General features: G+C 47.5%; 1 protein-coding gene across 4 annotated transcripts in view; it reads left to right on the forward strand.

Moving 5' to 3' along the window:
- THAP4 (THAP domain containing 4) overlaps positions 1–23,062 on the forward strand; it is a 563,666-nt gene that overhangs the window by 31,508 nt on the left and 509,096 nt on the right. The gene's annotated exons all lie outside the window — the stretch shown is intronic.

Raw genomic sequence — 23,062 nt, forward strand, 5'->3', positions numbered from 1 at the left:
TTTTCCCAAGTCCATTTAGTAGCGGTTTATGGACTTGTCCTTTAGGAAACCGTCTAACCCCTTTTAAAACTCTGCCGAGCTAACCGCCTTCACCACGTTCTCCGGCAATGAATTCCAGAGTTTAATTACGCGTTGGGTGAAGAAAAATTTGTTTTACATTTACTACACTGTAAGGTCTGTCATTTATCCAGGTGCCTCACCGTAAATTATTTTGTGAACAGTCGTGCAGATTTTGAAAGTGATATGTTCTTTGATTGGTAGCCAATGCAGTTTTTCTCGGAGTGGTTTGGCGCTGTCAAAACACGTTTTTCCAAATATAAGCCTGGCTGCTGTGTTTTGGGCGATCTGAAGGTTTTTTTATGATTTGATCCTTGCATCCTGCATAGATTCCATTACAGTAGTCTGTGTGACTTAGTACCATAGATTGTATCAGGTTAAGAAATATTTCCCTCGGGAAGAATGGTTTCACAGGTTTGAGTTTCCACATTGAGAAAAACAGTTTCTGTATAGTAACATAGTAAATGACGGCAGATAAAGACCTGAACGGTCCATCCAGTCTGCCCAACAAGATAAACTCATTTTACATGGTATGTGATACTTTATATGTATACCTGAGTTTGATTTGTCCTTGCCTTTCTCAGGGCGCAGACCGTAAAAGTCTGCCCAGCACTGTTCTTGTAATAAAAGTTCTGAAGCTAACGTTGAAGCCCCTTAAAATTTACACTCCAGCCCATCCATAGCTATTCAGTTACGATCAGGGCGTAGACCATAGAAGTCTGCCCAGCACCGGTTTTGCTTTCCAATTACCAGCGTCGCCACCCAATCTCCGCTAAGATTCCGTAGAACCATTCCTTCTAAATAGGATTCCTTTGTGTTTATCCCACGGATGTTCGAATTCCATTACCGTTTTCATCTCCACCACCTCCCGTGGGAGGGCATTCCACATATCTACCACCCTTTCCGTGAAAAAATACTTCCCGACATTACTCACGAGTCTTCCCCCCTTCAACCTCAATTCATGTCCTCTAGTTCTACCACCTTCCCGTCTCCAGAAAAGGTTTGTGTGTGGACTAATACCTTTCAAATATTTGAACGTCTGTATCATGTCACCCGTTTCTCCTTTCCTCTAAGGTACTTGGTGGAGTTCGCTTGGGTCTCTAGTGAGAGGTTCCGGTTGATTGTTACTCCGAGAATTTTCAGGCTGTCTGTGATAGGGAGGGTGTATCCTGGGGTGTTAATGTTTGTGGGTTTGTATGTATTCTATTGGGATGAGATGAGACAGTGTGCTTTTTTCTGTGTTGAGTTTTAGTTGGAATGCATTTGCCCATGAGTTCATGATATTTAAGCTGAGCTTGATTTCGTTGGTGATTTCTGCCAAATCATGTTTGTAGGGGATATATAATGTAACGTCTTCAGCGTAGATAAATGGGTTAAGGCCTTGGCTGGATAAGGTCTTGGCTAGTGGAGTCATCATGAAGTTGAAAAGGATCGGTGATAGTGGTGATCCTTGCAGTACTCTGCAGTCTGGTTTCCACGGTGACGATATGTTTGTTTTTTATTTCACTTGATATGATCTAAAGAAAATTCCCAGTGACATCAACCAAAGCCTACACATCATGTATACATGGGCGGACGCATTTCAGCTGAAACTCAGTGCAGAAAAAACCCAATGCCTAATACTCACCTCGCAACATAACACGAACAAATTCACCACAATTAACACACCAAAATTGAATCTTCCAATCTTGGACACCCTAAAAATTCTTGGAGTTACCATTGATCGACACCTAACATTTGAGAGTCACGCGAAAAACACAACCAAGAAGATGTTCCACTCAGTGTGGAAATTTAAAAAGAGTAAGACCTTTCTTCCCAAGGACAGTCTTCCTCAACCTGGTACAATCAATGGTACTCGGCCATCTAGATTACTGCAACTACACTGGCTGCAAAGAGCAAATAATCAAGAAACTTTAGACAGCTCAGAATACTGCAGCTAGACTCATATTCAGCAAATCAAAATATGAAAGTGCTAAACCCCTACGAGAAAAGCTACATTGGCTCCCACGCAAAGAACGCATCACGTTCAAAATATGCACCCTAGTTCACAAAATCATTCACGGAGACGCCCCAGCCTACATGTCAGACCTGATAGAATTACCACCCAGGAATGCTAAAAAATCATCCCGCACATTCCTCAATCTTCACTTCCCCAACTGTAAAGGTCTAAAATACAAACTAAAGCATGCGTCAACCTTTTCCTACCTGAGCACACAATTCTGGAACGCGCTGCCGCACAATTTAAAAACACTCTATAAACTAACCAACTTCTGCAAACTACTGAAGACCCATCTCTTTGACAGGGCATACCATAAAGATCAACAAATGTGAACTCCTATACAAATATCCAGAACTGCCTTATAATATTTGCTTGTTAAACTACTAATATGTTTTACCATTATCATATAACCCATGTTCCTTCTGTAATGCTAAATGTATATTTTCTTATATGTTTCCACTATTCATGATGTATTGTAAGCCACATTGAGCCTGCATAGAAGTGGGAAAATGTGGGATACAAATGCAACAAACAAATGTTCTTGTGGTTAAAAAAACCTTTGATCCAGTTGAGAGTGCCATCACCGATTCCGAAGTATTCTAAGAGTCTTAGCAGTATGTTATGGTTAACCATGTCAAACGCACTTGACATGTCAAATTGGAGGAGGAGAATGCTCTTGCCTATTGCTGTTTCCTGCTTGAATTTGGTTAGGAGTGTAAGTAGTACTGTTTTGGTGCTGTGTAGGGGTCGAAATCCTGATTGTGATTCATGTAGTATAGTGAATTTGTTTATATAGTCATTGAGTTGTTTGGTCACCAGTCCTTCCATTAGTTTGACTACTAATGGGATAGATGCTACTGGGCGGTAGTTGGTAATGTCGTTTGTTTTTTTCTTGGTGTCTTTTGGTATTGGGGTGAGCAGGATGTTGCCTTTTTCTTTAGGGTAGATACCGTGCTTAAGCATGAAGTTTAAGTGGGATGTGAGATCTGTTATGAAGCGATGTGGGGCAGATTGTATTGGTAGCTGGGGCAGGTGTCCAGTTGACAGTGGCTATTGGAGTATTTTTTTAATCGCCTGGTAACTGTGTCGGCGCTGAGGAGAGCGAAATTTGACCATATTTGGTCAGCAGGGTATTCACCAGGGGTTGGGTCTAGACCATTAATGAAGTTTTCTATGCCCATGTAGTTCTGAGGTAAGGTTTTGCGTAGGTTTACGATTTTTTTCATTGAAATATTTAGCAAGGTTGTCTGCAGATGGGATGTCTGTGTTGGTTGTGGTGACCGGCGTTGTGTCTACTAGTTTGTTAACGAGATGGTATAATTTCTTCGTGTTTTTGTAGTCCGGTCCAATTTTAGTTTTGTAGTACGATCTTTTGGTCTGCCTTATTGCGTATTTGTAGTTGTTTCCATGTGTTGAGGGTATGTTCGTTTTTTTTTTTTCCATGCGCGTTCCAGTTTCCTAGATTGAAAAAACTCAAAGTAAATCACTATCTATTCCACTAATAAATAGGATTTATTATATTTCTTCAAAAGTTTTGAGTGGCGCCTGGCCCTATGGGACAAGGGACTGAAATTTGGAATCAAGGAATGAGAACTGAAGTATTAAATGTGTCGGAAATTCTGGAAGCATCTTTAGCAGAAGATTCAGAAAGAGCAACCTTGTTAGTCTCATCTATTTTTGAGCAGGATTTGAACAGTGTTATGGGGTTGTTTTTGAGGAATTCACAAGTTCTCTTTTGTGGTAGAAGGATATGGATTTATTCAGATGTAACTAGATTGACACTGGAACTTAGGAAATTATTTTTAGCCCTGAAACAGGATGTCTTACCATTGGGAGCGTCTTTCTTATTGGCATATCCTTGCAAATGTTAAATATCTTGGAGTAAAATATACTTTTTTTTTCTGACCAATTGAAGACTTTCATAGACTTAAAGAAGATCGCAGCCTGAGGAGTCTGTTAGTTTTGGTTGATTTTGTAAAATGCAGGGGATTGTCACGTTTAAGGTTTATTTATTTTATTTATTTAGTTGGATTTATTTACCGCCCTTTTGAAGGCATTCACTTAAGGTGATGTACAGTAAGAATAGATCAAACATGAGCAATAAATAGGCAGTTACAGCAGTAAAAATATTCAACTAACAATACAAAGTATGGCATGGTATACTATTTATTTATTGCACTTGTATCCCACATTTCCCCACCTATTTGCAGGCTCAATGTGGCTTAGAAAGACCTGTTATGCCTCACCATTTCAGGGTACAAAAAATACAATTGGTGGTAGAAATATTAAGGATAGCAAGTTGATCTAATCAAGCAATTATAGAAAGAAGACAGTCATAATAAGGGAGGAGTGGTGATGTGTTGTAGATAGTTATGGGTTCTCATGGTAGGCTTTGGTGAAGAGAGAGGTTTTCAACGATTTGCGAGTTAGTTATTTCGTTGATTGTTTTCAAGTGATTTGGTAGTGCATTCCACAACTGCGTGCTCATGTAGGAAAAGCTGGACGCATGTGTTTAGTTTGTGTTTTAATCCTTTGCAGCTGGGGAAGTGTAAATTTAAGGTAGGTGCGGGCAGATCTTTTGGCATTCCTGGGTGGGAGGTCCACGAGGTCAAGCATGTCTCCGTAAATGATTTTATGAACAATCGTGCAGAACTTGAACGCAATATGTTCTTTATTTGGGAGCCAGTGTAATTTCTCTCTTAGGGGTTTTGCACTTTCATATTTTGTTTTTCCAAATATAAGTCTGGCTGCGGTATTTTGGGCAGTTTTGAAGTTTCTTGATTATTTGTTCCTTACAGCCAGTGTAAAGTGCATTGCAGTAGTCCAGGTGACTTAGTAACATTGATTGTACCAGGTTTCGGAAAATGGCCCTTGGGAAGAAAGGTTTTACTTTTTTTGAGTTTCCACATGGAGTGGAACATTTTCTTAGTTGTATTCTTCACATGGTTTTCAAGTGTGAGATTTCGATCAATGGTAACTCCAAGAATTTTCAAAGTGTTAGAGACAGGGAGGAACAAGTTAGGGGTGGTTATGGTGGAAAATTTACTTGTGTTATGGTGTGAGGTAAGTATGAGACGTGTTTTTTCTGCATTGAGTTTTACCTGAAAAGCATCCACCCAGGAGTGCATAATTTGGAAGCTTTGGTTGATCTCGTTGGTGATTTCCTTTGGATCATGTTTGAACGGGATGTAGATTGTGACATCAGCATATATGTATGGGTTGAGGTTTTGATTGTCTAGAAGCTTGGCTAGAGGGTGTCATCATTAGGTTAAAGAGGGTTGGTGAGTGGGGGGATCCTTGGGGAACTCCACATTTAGGTGTCCATGGGGCTGATGTCCCCGCTTTAATTGTTACTTGGTATGATCTTGTTAGGAATCCTCTAAACCAGTTAAGAACGCTTCCTCCAACTCCAGAGTATTCCAGGATTTGTAGTAGTATTCCATGGTTGACCATGTCGAAGGCACTGGACGTGTCAAATTGCAAAAGAAGTATGTTGTTGCCAGTTGCAATTGTTTAACTTATTGATTAAAGTTACTAATACTGTTTCGGTGCTATAGTTGATCGAAATCCTGATTGAGATTCATGCAGGATTGAGTATTTGTTTAGGTAGTTAGTGAGCTGTTTCATCACTGCGCCTTCCATAAGTTTGGTTATCAGCAGGATCGATGCTACTGGGCGATAGTTACTTGTAGTTTTCTTTGCTTCTTTAGGTAGAGGAGTGAGTAGGATATTTCCTTTATCTTTTGGGAAGAGACCATTTTTGTAGCATGTAGTTCAGGTGCCTCGTGAGGTCTGTTTTGAATTGTTGAGGGGCAGACCTTAGAAGATTGCTAGGGCAGATGTCTAGTTTGCATTGCAATTTGGCGTAAGTTTTAAGCTATTGGGAAATACTGTCGATCGATAGTATGTCAAACTTAGTCCATGATCGGTCTGCTGGATATTCCCCAGGTGTTGGGTCTAAACATTCAAGGAGGTTTACGTGGAGGGGCATAATCGAACGCGAATGCCCATCTCTATGGGCATCTATGTCCGAAAACGGGTACGTGAAGAGGCGGGACAGCCTGTATTTTCGAAAAAATGGGCGTCCATCTTTTTTTCCGATAATATGATTTGTACGGACCAAATGCCATGGATTTGTTCGTTTCTGAGCTGGGCGTTTTTTTTTAGTGATAATGGAAACTTAAAAACGCCCAGCTCAAAAACGTCCTAATCTGAGCCATTTGGTCATGGGAGGGGCGAGGATTCGTAGTACACTGGCCCCCCTGATATGCCAGGATGGGTCAATGCGGTGGACTTCAGAAAAAGCTCCCGCATGCATAGCTCCCTTATCACGGGTGCTGAGCACCCAACCCCCCCTCCCCCAAAACCCACTACCCACAAATGATACAACTCTACCAAAGCTCTTAGGGGTGAAGGGGGCACCTACATGTGGGTACAGTGGGTTTTGGAGGCCTCCCTTTTACCAGCACAAGTGTTACAGGTGGTGGGGGGGGGGGATGGGCCTGGGTCCACATGCCTGAAGTTCACTGCGGTACCCACTACAAGTGCTCCAGGGACCTGCATACACGCAGGCCTCTAGGACTTGTTGCTGCTGTATAACTTTGGCACACCAGTTGACACCTGAAGACTAATCTCTCCGAAAACATCCTTTATTGGAATAAGCACGTTTACTCATAGTTAACTGCAGATCAGAGGTTGTGTCCCACTGGCAACGAGTCTCCCTGGTACTGAGATTAGCAGTAAGTCAGAGCTGGCAGAATATGCTGTACAATGCCCTCTTTCAGCAACTTTCAAGGTAAGAACTAGGTTCTGTAACGTGGCTAACACATGAAAGGGATCTAAAACTGGCTTACAAAAATGGCAACTACCTCATGGACTACCGGAAAGAAAACAGGGCACACTCTGACCCAGTAAGCAGGGGGAAAAGCACCATGGGAGTACCAACTACCAACATCGTGAGCATTTACCACAAGCTAGTGGAATCACGGAGCCCAATACCCTACACCAACCACAATGCATTGCTGATGTGACTCTGCAGTGCGCATAACAGAAAAGGTGTCTTCCTTGTCATCAAGCAGATGAAGCCATTACGTATGGGTTGTGTCCATCAGCCAGCAGGGGGAGATAGAGAGCACTCAACTTTAAACAAGGCCTCATGGCCAGCTAGCTCCACTGCCTCTTCAGTATTCTCTATCTCCCCAAGCAGGGTGGCTGCAGCTTCTTCGAGCTCCATCAAAAATCTGCCTGGGGGTGGCTCCTGGCTTGCCAGTTGTTAGCCGGGGTGTTACAGGCTATAGCAGCTTCACTTTGAAGGCACATAGGTCAGCCCTTTCCCTGCCTTACCCATGCCTCCGTAGATGTGGACATATTAGCTTGCTTTTCCCTGTCCTTTCCCACTCAGTGGATGCAGGCACATTGGTTCGCCTTTCCCACTTATCTGAGCCTCCGGAGTGTTTTTATTTACCTCTTTTGCCTCTGCTTTCCTCACAGCGTTAAAAAAAAATAAATAAAAAAGAGGATTTTTTTCTTGAGATTCTTCTGCAGGACCGGAGCTGTGATACTCGGTCTAGTGAGGTAAGAGTGTTTTATGACTCCTCCGGGGTGGGCCCGCAATCGGGACGTTTTTGGCGAGAACCGCCATTTTTGATTTTTACTGCCGTTTTCGGCGATGGCTGAGGAGACTGTAAAGCGCTGTTCTAAATGTGGCAAGCACAAATCAGCAGCAGGGCTCTGTAATTCGTGCTGTACAGATGGTAGAGCCGGCCCGAGCATGGCGAGCGGCGGTCTTTCGCGCTCTGAGCTGGCAGCGGACGCCATTTTGGATTTTCCACATGGCGCGGCCTCTGTTGCGACAGAGAGCTCTGAATCCAGGGGGGGGGGGGGGTCCTCTGAGTGAGGCTAATAATAGAGCTGATAGCCCTGGGCAGGATCCGGGCGGTCAGGGAGCGGTTTTCTCCCCTGATTTTGTTTTAATGCAGCATAGGGCATACATGCTTAAAAGAGCTCTTCCACAGGGATCTTCAGACCCTCTGCCTGCCCCCCCGGTGGATCCTGGTCTTTTGGAGTTGGCTTTGCCTGTTTCTTATCCTCCTGATAAACACAGAAGGGCTAATTCCCCTTCTGAGTGTGGCGCACCCCCCCCCCCCCCCCCCCCCCCCCGTGGTTGGGCTATGAGGATTCTGAGGGGTCTAGCAGAACTTCTTGGGCTGAGGAGCCAGAGTCGGGTGCAGAATTGCCACAGGAGCTTGATGATCCGTCTGCGGTGAGGATTTTTGCTGCCAGTGCTTATTTCAGATGCCTTACAAGCCCTCTCGATTGAAGATCCGGGGAGTGGCACAGCCTCCTCTGTTAATCCAAGGTTGGCTAGTACCAGAAAGCCTGCTTGAGCCTTTCCTTTGCATGACTCCATCCAAGTGCTTATTTCGGCTCAGTGGGCTGACCCCGAGGGACCTTTGAAGGTTGCCAGGGCTATGGGGCAATTATACCCTCTGAGTGAGGAACATTTGGCTCGCTTTGCAATGCCTAAAGTGGATGCCCTGGTCAAGGCTGTGACAAAGAGAACTACCCTCCCTGTTGAAGGAGGTGTTGCCCTGAAGGATATTCAAGACTGCAGGCTTGATTCAGCTCTGAAGCAGTCCTTTGATTTGGCAGGTCTCACTGTTCGGGCGTCTGCATGCAGTTGTTATGCTGCTAGAGCCTGCCTGGCTTGGTTACAGCAGGCAGTGGAACAGCTAGGTGATGGAGCGGAGACCTTATTTGAAGTGGCTCCGCGGATGGAATCGGCCTTGTTCTTTTTAGCTGACACCCTTTATGATATGGTCAGAGCTTCGGCTAAACAAATGGCTGTAGCAGTGGCGGCTCGCCGCACTCTTTGGCTACGACATTGGGCGGCGGACATGGCTTCTAAGGAAAGGTTAGTGAAGTTGCCTTTTTAAGGCCTTCTCTTCTTTGGTGAGGAGCTGGAAAACATTGTTAAAGGCCTGGGGGATTCCAAACCTCAGCGCTTGCCCGAAGATAGGCCGAAGCCTTCCTCTAAGGGTCAGGCGGTCCGCTCCTCTTACACACCTCGCTTCTGTGAAGCTAGAAGGTACCGCCTGGGGCGTGCTGCTGGGTTCACTTCGCGTGCCCGCTTTCAGCAGAGAAACTCCTTTGTCTCGGACAAACGTTCCACAGCTGCCGGTTCAAGGCCTGGCGTTCAGGGGCGACCCTCTCAATGATGGTGCGCCGGCCCCCTCCTCGTTTCCTGTCATCGGAGGAAGACTTTCCCTCTTTTTCGAGGAGTGGGCCAAAATCTCCGCAGATCAGTGGGTCTTGGACCTGATCAGAGACGGATACCGAATAGAATTCGATGCCCCGGTGAGAGACGTGTTTGTGGAGTCCCGATGCGGTTCTGCCGCCAAACGGGCGGCGGTAGAGGAGACTTTGCACAGTCTGTGCCAGATAGGGGCTGTGACCTCGGTGCCTCCCGCCGAACAAGGTCTAGTCCGCTACTCCTTTTACTTTGTGGTGCCACGAAAAGGCGGGTCTTTTCGCCCGATCCTGGACTTAAAAGAGCTAAACAAGTCCTTAAGAGTGCGGCATTTTCACATGGAAACCCTGCGCTCCGTCATTTTGGTGGTACAGTCAGGAGAGTTTCTCACGTCTCTGGACCTGAAAGAAGCTTACTTGCACATACCAATTTGGCCCCCGCACCAGAAGTTTCTGCGGTTTGTGGTGTTGGGAAAACATTTCCAGTTTCGGGCCTTGCCTTTTGGCCTCGACACAGCTCCCCGAACCTTCTCCAAGGTAATGGTGGTAGTAGCTGCCTTTCTTAGGCGAGAGTATCCGGGTTCACCCGTACCTAGACGACTGGCTCATCAGAGCAGACTCAGAAAAAGAGAGTTATCTAGCTACAGCCAGAGTGGTTTCAGTCCTTCAATCTCTGGGCTGGGTCGTCAATATGGCCAAAAGTCACCTGACCCCCTCGCAATCTCTAGTATATTTGGGGGCCAGGTTCGACACAGCCTCGGGCTATGTGTTTCTTCCCGAGCAAAGGAGGTGCAAGCTTCAGAATCAGGTCCATCTGCTCCTGAGGATGCCCCGCCCGCGAGCTTGGGACATTGTCCAGCTGTTGGGATCGATGATGGCCACCTTGGAAGTGATGCCCTGGGGGAGAGTGCACCTGAGACCTCTACAGTATTCTCTACTTTAACGATGGTCTCCAGTATCTCAGGATTATCAGTGCAGACTTTCTTGGCTCCCTGCGGCCCGCCTCAGTATGGAGTGGTGGCTCTCGGACAGCATGTTGCGGCGGGGAATGCCGCTGTCGCTCCCCTATTGGTGCCTAGTGGTGACAGATGCCAGCCTGATGGGCTGGGGCGCACATTGCCAGGGGAAGCATGCCCAGGGTCTGTGGACGCCCAACGAGTCGGAGTGGTCTATCAACCGCCTGGAGTTGAAAGCGGTGTTTCTGGCTCTTCTGGCCTTTCAAGTGACCCTGGAAGGATTGGCTGTCCGAGTGATGTCGGACAACACGACAGCAGTGGCCTACATAAATCGACAAGGCGGCACTCAGTGCAGAGCTCTAGCCGCGCAGGCCGAACAAATTTGCCACTGGGCCGAGCTGCATCTACAGTCCCTGTCAGCAGCTCACATTGCAGGTCAGAGCAACGTGCAAGCAGACTATCTAAGCAGGCATCAGATCGATCCAGCGGAGTGGGAACTAGCAGACGATGTATTCCTGCAGATATGTGCCAAATGGGGCAAGCCAGTGATGGATCTTATGGTGACCAGTTCCAATGCCAAAGTCCCGTGCTTCTTCAGCAGATGGGAGGGATCCTCGCTCTGCCGGGTTGGATGCCTTGGCTCAACCCTGGCCCCTGGGCTTGCTGTATGTCTTCCCTCCGTGGCCTTTGATAGGGCGAGTGCTCCTGCGTATTCGGCTGCATCCAGGAGAAGTGGTGCTCATCGCCCCGGATTGGCCCAGGAGGCCTTGGTATGCGGACCTCCGACAGATGCTGTTGGAGGCTCCCTTTCCGTTACCTCTGGTTCCGCACCTGTTGTCACAGGGTCCGGAGGCCATGGAGGACGCCTGCCACTTTGGTCTTATGGCATGGCGATTGAGAGGGCGCAATTGAGAGAGAGAGGCTACTCAAGGTAATTTCCACTCTCCTGCAGGCCCATAAGCGCTCCACTTCCGTGGCTTATGCCAGGATTTGGCGCCAGTTTGAAGTCTAGTGTGTTTCAAGAGCGCTTTCTCCGTTGCGGGCTCCTGTCTCGCCAATTCTGGACTTTTTGCAGGATGGTGTACACAAAGGCTTGGCCTATAATTCTCTGCGGGTGCAAGTGGCAGCATTGGCCTACCTGTGTGGCAAGGTTGAAGGCGTGTCCTTAGCTGCTCATCCAGATGTGGCACGGTTTCTTAGAGGGGTCCTTCGGCTCCGTCCTCCTGTGCGGGCACCTTGTCCAGCTTGGAACCTGGGGTTAGTATTGAAGGCCCTTCAGGAGGCTTTCTTTGAGCCGCTTCGGCGTGCTTCAGAGAAAGATTTGACACTGAAGGCCGTCTTTTTAGTGGCCATTACTTCGGCGAGACGGGTGTCAGGGCTCCAGGCGCTGTCCTGTAGAGACCCTTTTCTGCAATTCTCAGAGTCAGGGGTCACGGTTTGGACCGTGCCTTCTTTCATGCCTAAGGTGGTTTCAGCGTTTCACCTAAACCAGCCTGTTTTTCTTCCCTCCTTTGTTGAGGAGGAGTTTCCAGATTCATTTGGGCAGTTGCACCTTTTGGATGTGCGCAGGACTCTGTTGCAGTATCTGCGAATTACAAATTCTTTCAGGACCTCTGATCATCTTTTTGTGCTGTTTGCAGGTCCTCGCAGAGGGTCTTCAGCGTCTAAAGCCACTATTGCCTGTTGGCTCAAAGAAGCTATCTTTTCAGCATATCTGCTGTCTGGCTGGGCTCCGCCTGAAGCCTTTGAGGCACATTCCTCAAGAGCGATTTCCTCTTCCTGGGCGGAAACTGGAGCACTATCTCTTCATGAGATTTGCAGTGCTGCAACATGGGCTTCTAAGCTCTCTTTCGCCCGACATTACAGGCTGGATGTGGCTGCCAGGAGGGATGCGCGTTTTGGAGCACAGGTGCTAGCGCGTGGTGTGGCTTGTTCCCACCCTATTTAGGGATTGCTTTGTTACATCCCATACGTAATGGCTTCATCTGCTTGATGACAAGGAAGGGAAAATTAGGTTCTTACCATGATAATTTTCTTTCCTTTAGTCATAGCAGATGAAGCCATGAGCTCTCCCTGTATGATTGTCTGTATTGCAGTGATTCTGATTTTAGGTGCTGTTCTTGTTTCCTGAAGTTATATTCCTTCCTTGTGGAGTCGGAAAACAGTCTTCAGGATTCTTGTTACAGTTATGGGAGGATGAGTTAATTCCCTCCAGTTCATGTTTTGAGAGGATGAGTTTATTCCTTCCAGGAGGATGAATTCATTCCCTCCTTTTGCTGAGTTTATGCCCTTGTTAAGGGGCCATCGTTTGCTGTGAGGAAAGTTCATGTTATTCCCATTGCGGTTTGCCATACTGCTTTGGAAGCTTCAAATACTGAAGAAGCAGTGGAGCTAGCTGGCCATGAGGCACTGAGAAAAGTTTAGTGCTCTCTATCTCCCCCTGCTGGTTGATGGACACAACCCATACGTAATGGCTTCATCTGCTATGACTAAAGGAAAGAAAATTATCATGGTAAGAACCTAATTTTCCCACACTCGCCTGAGAGCCACATCAAAACCAGGGAAAGGCTGTCGGAGGATAGAACACATTCTGCTGTCATGGAGGTAGGTACGGCATTTGAGGCTGGCATAGAGGCTGGAAAAAAAAGTTAATAAAGTGTTTTGTTTTTTTTTGGTGAGAGAGGGTTAGTGACCACTGGGGGGGAGTCTGGGGAGGTCATTCTCGAATCCCTCCAGTGGTCATCTGGTCAGTTGGGGCACTTTTTTGGGACTTGTTTGTGAAAAAAAAAGGTCCAAAAAGTGACCCAAAATCGCGCTAAAAACGCCTTTATTTTTTCGATTATCAGCTAAAGACGCCCATCTCTCCTCGGCCGATAACCACACCCCAGTCCCGCCTTCACCACGCCTCCGACACGCCCCCGTCAACTTTACCCATTTCCGCTACGGATTGCAGTTGGAAACGCCCAAAATCGGCTTTCAATTTGGGTCACGATATATTGGCGTCTTTCACTTTCGATTATGAGGTGGATAGTCTATTGTGTTGAAGGGTATCGTGAGTCATAGCTTTATAATTTTCTCTTTGAAGTAGTTCACAAGGTTGTCTGCTTGATGGAGTGTCTGAGGTGACCGGAGTGGTATTCAGTAATTTATTTACGAGTTGGAAGAGTTTGTGTGTCCTTGTAGCCCGATCCGATTTTAGTTTTATAATAATATCTTTTAGTTTGTCTGATGGTGTATTTGTATTTTCTTTGTAATTGCTTCCAATCATTGAAAGTAGTTTTTAATTCTTTAAGTTCTTCATTAAACCATGGTATTTAATTTTTTTCTATGTGATGTTCTGGTTTGGAGTGGTGCTATGTAGTCTAGTATGATTCTGCATCTGTTGTCCCAATCATGAAGAAATTGGGTTGAGTCTGCTGGTGCTGTCCATTCGTTGTTATGGAATTGGTGCCAAAATGTTGGTGGGTCTATTTTGCCTCTCGTGGTATAAATTAGTTGTTCTTGATTGTGTTGAGAGTTTTTTGTTTGCCAGTGAAGGGAGAGACTTCCTATGTAGTGATCAGACCATGGTATGGCTGTCCATTTTATATCTTTTAGTGTGAGATTTAGTTCTGGTGAAAATTTGTATGTAATGATGTCTAATGTATGTCCTTTGATGTGGGTGGGTTGTGTGTTTGGCCAGTGGAGCTCCCAAAGTTGGAGGAGGTCCTTGCATTCAGCTACGTTTGTTAGGTTAGTATCCTCTAGGTGGAGGTTGATATCTCCTGCTATAAGAAGGTTTTGGGCAGAGACACGTGTTCAATATGAAGTCCATAAAATGTGTTTGGCAGTCTTGCCAGTTGCCTGGTGGTCTATAGAACAGGATAAGGTTTAGGTAGTCTTGTAGGGTTGGGTGATTGACTCTAACTGAAGCGATTTCCAGTTGGGGGAGTATTGATTCAGCTTTTGTTGTAACGGTAAATTGGGATCTATAGATTATAGCTATGTCTCCTCCTCTTTTTCCATTCCTTGTCCAGTTCAAAGCCCACTGCTGCTCCCTGAGATCTTGGACTTAAGTCACTTAACTACCACCTCAGGTATAAACTTCGATCGTAAGCCCTCCAAGAACAGGAAAATAACTACTGTACTTTGACATAACTCACCTTGAGCTACTACTAAGATGTCAACACAATACGTAATAGAACATTATAACTGATAGTGAAGATATTGTATGGTAGAATTGCTCTATAGATCCTGAGTGACATTTGTAGGGTTTTGTATTCTCAATATGCCTGGTTTTAGATTTATCTCACACTTTCTTAGTAGTAGCTCAAGGTGAGTTATATTCAAGTACAGTAGGTATTTTCCTGTTCTTGGAGGGCTTACGATCTAAGTTTATACCTGAGGTGGTAGTTAAGTGACTAAGTCCAAGATCTCGGGGAGCAGCAGTGGGCTTTGAACCCTGACTTCCCTGGTTCTCAGCCTGCTGCTATAAACATTAGGTAGATATAGCTAATTCAGATAATACATATTCCAAACATGTTAACAATAAAGGCCATCAGATCTGAAGCCTGGTGGCCATTTGGCAACCTACCAAAAAACTAATAGGTAAATAATTTTATAGTTGCCAGTAACCACAGGATTTCTGTTACAGTGCTGTTGAACATCACTTTTCACATGGTCAACAGAAGATGCTGGATTGGGGAGTTAGGGCTGACTGGGAGCCAGTGCATATATTTCCAGAATACTGCAAATACTATTCTGTTTTATACGTTAGATTATTTTTGTGTGCATTATTTTGACTTTTTTGGTACATAACTCCCTGGAGTGTATTCAGTATGTATAATACCATCAGTAACAGAAGTAGTAGAGGGAGGTAGCTGGTTTAGAGACACAGTGAAAGGATCGTTTTTTTCCTTGCTATGTTCAAAAATGCCCCTACTGTCCCTTTACTGCTGTTCTAGGTGTTGCCTCCCTACCCTAATGACTTTAACCTGTCCCGCCCGCCTTAGCCTCCTCAAACAGTTGAGCCACTGATTTCTTTTTATTTTGGCAATAGGCAAAGAAGTGAGGAAGAGTACATAAAGAGATGTTATAGAAATGAAAACTGGAAATCTAAATAAAAATAAACAGCAAATCTGAGGAAGGATCAAAAAAGAAAAATAATGGAAGTAAACAGGAAATACAAAGCTTAGAAAATATTTCTTAGAAGTGCTCTGCTGTAGCTGCAACTGAACAGGTGGGAGGGCTGAAGCTGGGGAGAATGGGCCTACTGCATGAGAATGTGAGAGATGGACAGATATAACTGGAAGGAGGAGGGAATGAGGGAAAGTCTGCACACACACTCATTCCCTCTCTCCCTTCCAGTGCCATTCTGGCCTCCCTGCTTGCATTTCCAAATGAACATGTGTGCAAATGGTATTTTTTCCTGGACCCAAGAGGATGATTTGAACATACATCTGAAAACACAGACACACACACACCTTTCTCATATGCTGACAGCATTCTTCAAAGTCGCCTTCTGTGTTGCAGAAAAAACCCTGAAAGACATAAGAAGTTTTCAGAACAGTGCTCAGTTAAATTTTTTACAGCCATATGAAAGTATAACTGCACTTGGTGCAGAGCATTTCACAGGCTTCTATACTCTATGTAGAGACTCTGCATTTCATCATGTGTCCTGAATTGAAGGGAAGGGCTATGGCCCAGAAAAGAGGAACAGTTGCCTCTCAGTTAAGGTGAGAAAGAGTGGCTAAGGCCTGCAAAAACTAAGAGTAACTAGTGACAGATATGGCTACAGCTTACACAGGCCTGACACGAGCTACAGTTTGAACAGGCTTAGTGTAAAAAATAGGAGAAAAAGTGAATCACTGTCAAAAAGAACCACTGCAAGCTATTAAATCCATCAAAAATTCTAACTTGTAAACACACTCACAAAGGAAATATAGGGGAGGTGAGCGTGCCACCTAAGAGCCATACTTCTTCAGAAACGTCTGGGTGGCCTGTGCCCACTTTCCAAATAGAGCAGTCCCTATCTGCTTCTCTATCAGTTGACAGTGCTACCACTATCATGCTCCAGCTTATACAAAAGTTTTTCAACACACTACAGCTGTGCTACAAGCTACTTCTTCGGTGGTACCTCCTTCACCACCTATGCCAGGGCTGCAAAAGATGTCAGAACCTTGCTTCTTGAAAACTCACCCTGCAGAAGATATTCCTTCATCAGCACCCCATGGAACTCTGTCTGAAGGCTTTTTAGGAATCTCCCTCCTAAGTACAGTGACCCCAGCACTAGTTCATTGGAACCAAGGGAACTGGACTTCTATGATCATCTTTCAGGACAAATAAAATGATGCACTCTACAGCAGCTGCAGCCTGAGGATCAGCCGGAATTGTTCTACCCCAAGTTTCTGCAGAGACTCACCAAGGCACTCTCCCCTACTTCTCTATCAACTCCTCACAACAGGATTTCAGTGCTATCATGTGGCATTGGGTATGCCACAAGAAGCGCTAGCCCTTCCAATTCATCATCTTAAAATCTTAGATATGCAGCTTAAAATCTGGCAGACACCTCGCTTTCTCTGCAGTGTCCAATAAACTGGATCTGAAACTCTTCTCACAGGCAATGTACATCACAATATTGTCACATTACCTAAAATGGTGCTGTCAACCTTAAACTCGCCCACAGTTGCAGAGGCAATCCATAAATTTCTGATAACTTGCCAGGTGGCTTTGGTTCTCCAAGGAGCCTTGGCAGGACATTAGAACAGACTGTTGGGTAATACAGATTGTAATCCATGGCTACACTTTCAACTTCATAAATTTTACCACCACCACCACCAAACTGACCTCCAAAATACATAGCCAGTTTTCCACTTTTGTCTTTCCCAACTGGAAATGAAAATGCATTCCCTGATTCAGTCCCAGCAGTGGGAGAAATGCCCTCACAGGACAATGGTTGAGGCTACCACTCTAGCTGTTTCCTTATCCCCAAAGATATCAGGTAGATTGAAACCAGTTTTGGACCTTGGAAGTCTTAACTTGTTCTGGATAAAGGGAAAACTCAAGATGAATTCCCTAAGCACTGTCTGGCCATTTGCTCTGCAATGATGACTGTCTAGTATTGCTGGACTTAATATGCCTGTATGTGTACCTAGGTGCCAACATTTTAGGCGCAAACATTTACACCTGCTTTTTATATGTTGTAAGTGTTGGCAACCAAATACTGACTTAGGCTGTATTCTGTAACAGAATCTGAGCACCCAGATTTTGGACATCTGTATTTTAGCGCCCTTGATAAATTTGCCCCCTGTGAGTATAGGGTACTGCTTTGATCTTTCATTGGCACCCAGGGTATTCACAAAATATTTCACCCCACTCGTGGACCCCTGCAAGAAGCGTCTTTGTGTCTTTCCTTATTTAGATAATATCACTTCTTCAAGTTCGCCCCTCAAAGCCAAGGAAGCACTGCAGTAAGTGATTCCTACTCGTCGGAAGTTATTTTTTAATCAACATTAAAAATATATTTCCTTGTCATTAGCAGCAGATGAAACCATTAACTGATGGGTTGTATCCATCTACCAGCAGGTGGAGATAGAGAACACTGAAAAACCATAGTTCCCTCTTGGACTAGCTCCATCTGCCTTCAGTATTTCTCTATCTCCCAGCAGGTGTGGATGTAGCTTGATCAGCTCCTGGAAAAATTCTGCCTGGGGTGGCTCCTGTGCTTTGCCAGTTGAAGCTGGGGTGTTGTGGCTGGTGGTGCCCACTTTGAAGGCATATAGGTTCGCCCTTTCCCTGCCTTACCCATCCCCCTGCCTACCGGAGTACCTCTGTTGCTGCCTGCCTCCAACTTTCCTCACAGTGTTAAAAAAAAAAAAAAAAATTTGGAGAACGCATTCATTCTGCGTAATTATTCTGAGGCTATTTTCTGCGTGCAGCTTCACTGGAGCTCGTTTGACTCGGTCTTTTGAGGTGAGAGTAGTGCCCAGCTCCTCCGGGGAGGTCCCGTGGACGCCGTTCCAAACAGGGTAAGTTTTACTTATATAATTCCGTCCAGTCGGATGATGGCTGCTGAGGCAGTTAAACGCTGCTCCCTTTGTGGTAAATGCAGATCAGCAGCGGGGCTCTGTAAGACGTGCTCTTTAGATGCTAGAGCTAGTACGAGCATGGCGAGCGATGATTCTTCTTGCTCAATGGAGCTGACAGCAGCGCCTTTTTGGAAGCGCCGCATGTCTTGACCCTCGCTGTTGCGGAGGAGTCTGTGTGCAGGGGGATGCCTCACTTAGAGGCTACCAGAGGAGCTCCTGTTCCCGTTACTCCTAATTCGGAGGCGGAGGGTCAGGGTGAGTTTTTCTCCCCTGAGTTTGTGCTTTTAATGCATAAAGCCTTCATGCTGAAAAGAGCTCTGCCGCAGGTGTCTGACACTTCCCTGCTGCCTGGTTTCCCCCCTGGTGTTGATGGCCCGAGGCTGGCTACTTCCCCCGAGCGTTGGAAGGACGCTAAACATAGACGGGTACATTCCCCGTCGGAGAGTGGCGCACTTCCCTTTCCCCCCCGTGGTGGGGCTGTGGGGATTCTGAGGGTTCTGGCAGGGCCTCATGGTCTGATGAGCCAGAGGAAGGTGCCGATTTGCCACCGGATCTGGATGATCCCAATGCGGTGAGGATTTTCCACTGCGACGAGATTCCAGCGCTCATTTCTGACGCCTTGCAGGCCCTTTCGATTGATGATCCTGCCAAGGACGAGGCCTCCTCTGGTAATCCTAGGATGGCGAGTACTAAGAAGCCTGCTCGAGCCTTTTGTGCATGACTCCATCCGAGGGCTTATTACAACTCAGTGGTCTGAACTCGATGGGCCTTTGAAAGTGGCCAGGGCTATGGGTCAGCTTTACCCTCTAAGTGAGGAGCACTTGGCCCCTTTGGGGATGCCTAAAGTGGACGCTTTGGTCGCGGCGGTGACTAAGAGGACCACCCTCCCCGTAGAGGGAGGGGTTGCCCTGAAAGACATGCAGGACCGGCGGCTTGAATCCGCGTTGAAACGGTCCTTTGAAATATTGGGCCTCGCCTTAAGGGCGTCTATTTGCAGTTCCTATGCTGCCCGGGCCTGCCTATCCTGGTTACAACAGGCAGTGGAGCAGCCCACGGATGGTGTGGAATCCCTCGCTGAGGTTGCACTGCGGATGGAGTCAGTCCTGTCATTTTGGGCTGATGCTCTTTATGATCTGGTCAGAGCTTTGGCTAAACTGATGTCTGTGGCGGTTGCTGCCCGCCGCCTTCTATGGCATTGGGCGGCTGACGTGGTCTCTTAGCACAGGCTGGTGAAGCTACCCTTTCGAGGCCACCTGTTATTTGGCGAGGAGCTGGAAAAAATTGTTAAAGACCTGGGGGACCCTAAGCCCCAGCGGTTACCCGAGGATAGGCCGAGGCCTTCTTCCAAGGGTTCGGTGTGGCCCTCCTCTTCCAGACTTTGCTTCCATGAAGCTCGCAGGTATCGCCCAGGGCGCTCTGGGTTTTCTCAACGTGCCCGTTTTCAGCAGAGGAACTCTTTTCGCTCGGACAAGCGTTCCACAGTGGCCGGTTCAAGGCCTGGAGTTCAGGGGCGGCCCCCTCAATGACGGGGCACCGGTCCATTCCTCGATTCCTGCAGTAGGAGGACGCCTTTCCCTCTTTCTCGAGGAATGGACCAAGATTACCTCAGATCAGTGGGTCTTGGACCTGATCAGAGAAGGTTACCGATTGGAATTCAGCGCCCCGGTGAGAGACATGTTTGTGGAGTCCCGATGTGGTACTGCTGTCAAACGGGCGGCGGTAGAGGAGACCTTACAAGTCTTGTTGCACCTCGGAGCAGTGATCCCTGTGCCTCCCGCCGAACGCTACTGCGGCCGCTACTCCATTTACTTTGTGGTACCTCGAAAAGGCGGGTGTTTCCGACCGATCCTCGACTTAAGGTCAGTCAATGAGGCACTAAGAGTGCGGCATTTTCGCATGGAAACCCTGCGCTCCATCATTGCGGAGGTACAACCGGGAGAGTGTCTCACGTCTCTGCACTTAAAAGAAGCTTACTTGCACATTCCTATTTGGCCCCCGCATCAACAGTTTCTCCGGTTTGCGGTGTTGGGAAAACATTTCCAGTTTCGGGTCTTGCCTTTTTGCCTCACCACAGCTCCCCGCACCTTTTCCAAGGTAATGTTGGTAGTAGCTGCCTTTCTCCGAGGACAAGCAGGCTGTTTGTTCTTACGATTGGGTGACATCCGACGGCAGCCCCAGATCGGAAGATCTTCCTAGCAACAAAGTTTGCTAGCCCTCGCGTGCACATGCGTGACCGTCTTCCTGCCCTGAGCGTGAGCGTGCTCCTCAGTCTCTTTTTTTTTTTTTTTCTGCGGCTCAGGACGGCTGTTTTCGGCAGTTCTGTGTTCCAGAGAGGCCCTTGCTGCGTTTTTGCTGCTTTTTCGCCGAGTTTCGGCTTGTTTCTCGAGTTCGCTCGTGTTTTCCATTTAAAAAAAAAAGTTTCCTCTACTTCTTTAGTTTTGCCCGTAAGTTTCCTTTCTTTGTCGTGAGCGGCCATTTTGGCTGCCTGTGCGGGTTTTTCCCTGTTTTGGTGTCTTTCTTTTCGGCACCATCGTGAATTTTGACCTCGCCAGCGCGATTTTTCCGCCCATATCCTCGAAGCCTGCCAGCGGCTTCAAGAAGTGCACGCAGTGCAACTGGACAATCTCGCTCATTGATAGGCACAACTCGTGTCTTCAGTGTTTGGGAGCTGGTCATCGTCCCAACGCCTGCACGCTGTGTCTTCAGCTAAAAAAGAGGACCCAGGCGGCGAGGTCGGCTCAGTGGAACCTGTTGTTCGGAGCCCAGTCCGGTCCTTCGACGTCGACGGAGCCAGCGGTACCGAGGTCATCGACGGTATCGATGTCGGCATCGGAGGGTGCATCGACTTCCGGAGCGCAGGTGATGGCTGTCCAGTGAACCATCGAGTGGGTCTCCACCTGCCTCAAGGGCTCCTGCGGTACAGGCCCCCCCGGGACCGACCGACCTTCGAACCCGGCCCCGAGGAGACGTGTGGATTCCACGTCCTCCTCGGTACTGGGAGGTACCGCTGATGTGCTTTGAACGAAGGCGAAGAAGCACCGGCATCGGTCACCTTCCCGTCACCTTCCCGAGAGCTCTGGGGCGCCAAGGGAATCGGCACCTGGAAAGCGTTGATGCCGGGAGGACCGCTCACCCTCCATTCAGGAGGGGTCATTGCGCTCTTCTCCGGACAGCCCGGTACCGCCTCCTCGCCCCAGGCAGATTCTGTCCTTGTTGCTGGTACCGGCCCCACAGCCTTGCTCGACGGACACTCTAGAGCGCCTCTGAGCCATACTTCCAGGGATTCTGGAAGGACTTCTGTGACCATCTGTTCCGGTACCGCCGGTGCTTGCGCCGTCGGTACCATCAAGAGATGCAGCGGTTGGCTCCCTGCCCGTGGTGAGGACTGCGACGCCGGTACCACTTGCGGCATCGGCATCCGCTGCCACCCAAGTTGACTCCCTGTTGACGTCGCTGGAGAGAGCTTCGCCGGTGGCAAGGGAATCTTCTCGACATCGCCATAGAGGACTTAGTTCCTCGGCGTTGAGACAGGCTCGGCTTCGGACCGAGGTTCGAGAGCTGGTGTCCGATACCGAAGGTGAGGCCTCGTGGAAGGCAGAGGAAGACCCCAGATATTTCTCTGGTGAGGAGTCTTGTGGTCTTCCTTCTGATCCCACTCCTTCGCCAGAGAGAAAGCTTTCTCCCCCGGAGACTGTCTTTCTCGTCATTTGTCCGGGAAATGTCTACGGCCATTCCCTTCCCAGTGGTTATTGAGGATGAGCCCAGGGCTGAGATGTTCGAAGTCCTGGATTATCCTTCGCCACCTAAGGAGTCATCCACTGTTCCTCTTCATAATGTCCTGAAGCAGAGATTGATGGCGAACTGGACGAAACCATTAAGTAATCCCACGATCCCCAAAACGATTGAGTCCCAGTATCAGATCCACGGGGACCCAGAGTTGATGAAGACCCAGTTGCCTCATGACTCTGGAGTTGTGGATCTGGCTCTCAGGAAAGTCAAGAGTACTAGGTTTTACGCCTCTGTGCCCCCGGGGCGGGAGTCTAGGAATGGACTCTTTTGGGAGGAAGGCCTACCATTCTGCTATGCTCGTGTCCAAGATTCAGTCCTACCAGCTCTACACGGGCATCCACTTGCGGAACAATGTGAGGCAGCTGACGGACTTGGTCGATAAGCTCCTGTCGGAGCAGGCCAAGCCTTTTTAGGAGGTGGTCAGGCAGCTGAAGGCGTGTCGCAAATTCCTGTCCATGGGTGTTTACCACACTTTTGATGTTGCATCCAGGGCCGCTGCTCAAGGTATAGTGATGCGCAGACTCTCATGGCTGCATGCCTCTGACCTGGAGAATAGAGTCCAGCAGTGGATTGCGGATGCTCCTTGCTGGGGGGGGATAACATTTTTGGTGAGCGGGTCGAACAGTTGGTAGAACAGCTCCACCAGCGGGACACCGCATTCGGCAAACTCTCCCACCGGACGCCTTCAGCATCTACCTCTTCAGGTAGACGTTTTTATGGGAGGAGGAGGAATGCTCCCTATGCTTATAATAAGCGTAGTTATAATCCACCTGCCCGCCAGCCTGCTCAGGCTAAGCCCCAGCGCGCTCGTTCACGTCAACAGCGTGTGCCTCAACAGGCCCCTGCAGCTCCCCAGCAAAAGTAAGGGACGGGCTTTTGACTGGCTCCGGGCGAACATAGCCGAGATAAGTGTCCGTGCTGTACAATCTGCCGGTAGGAGGGAGGTT

Source organism: Microcaecilia unicolor, chromosome 10, assembly GCF_901765095.1.
Source record: "Microcaecilia unicolor chromosome 10, aMicUni1.1, whole genome shotgun sequence".
NCBI classification, from domain to species: Eukaryota; Metazoa; Chordata; class Amphibia; order Gymnophiona; family Siphonopidae; genus Microcaecilia; species Microcaecilia unicolor.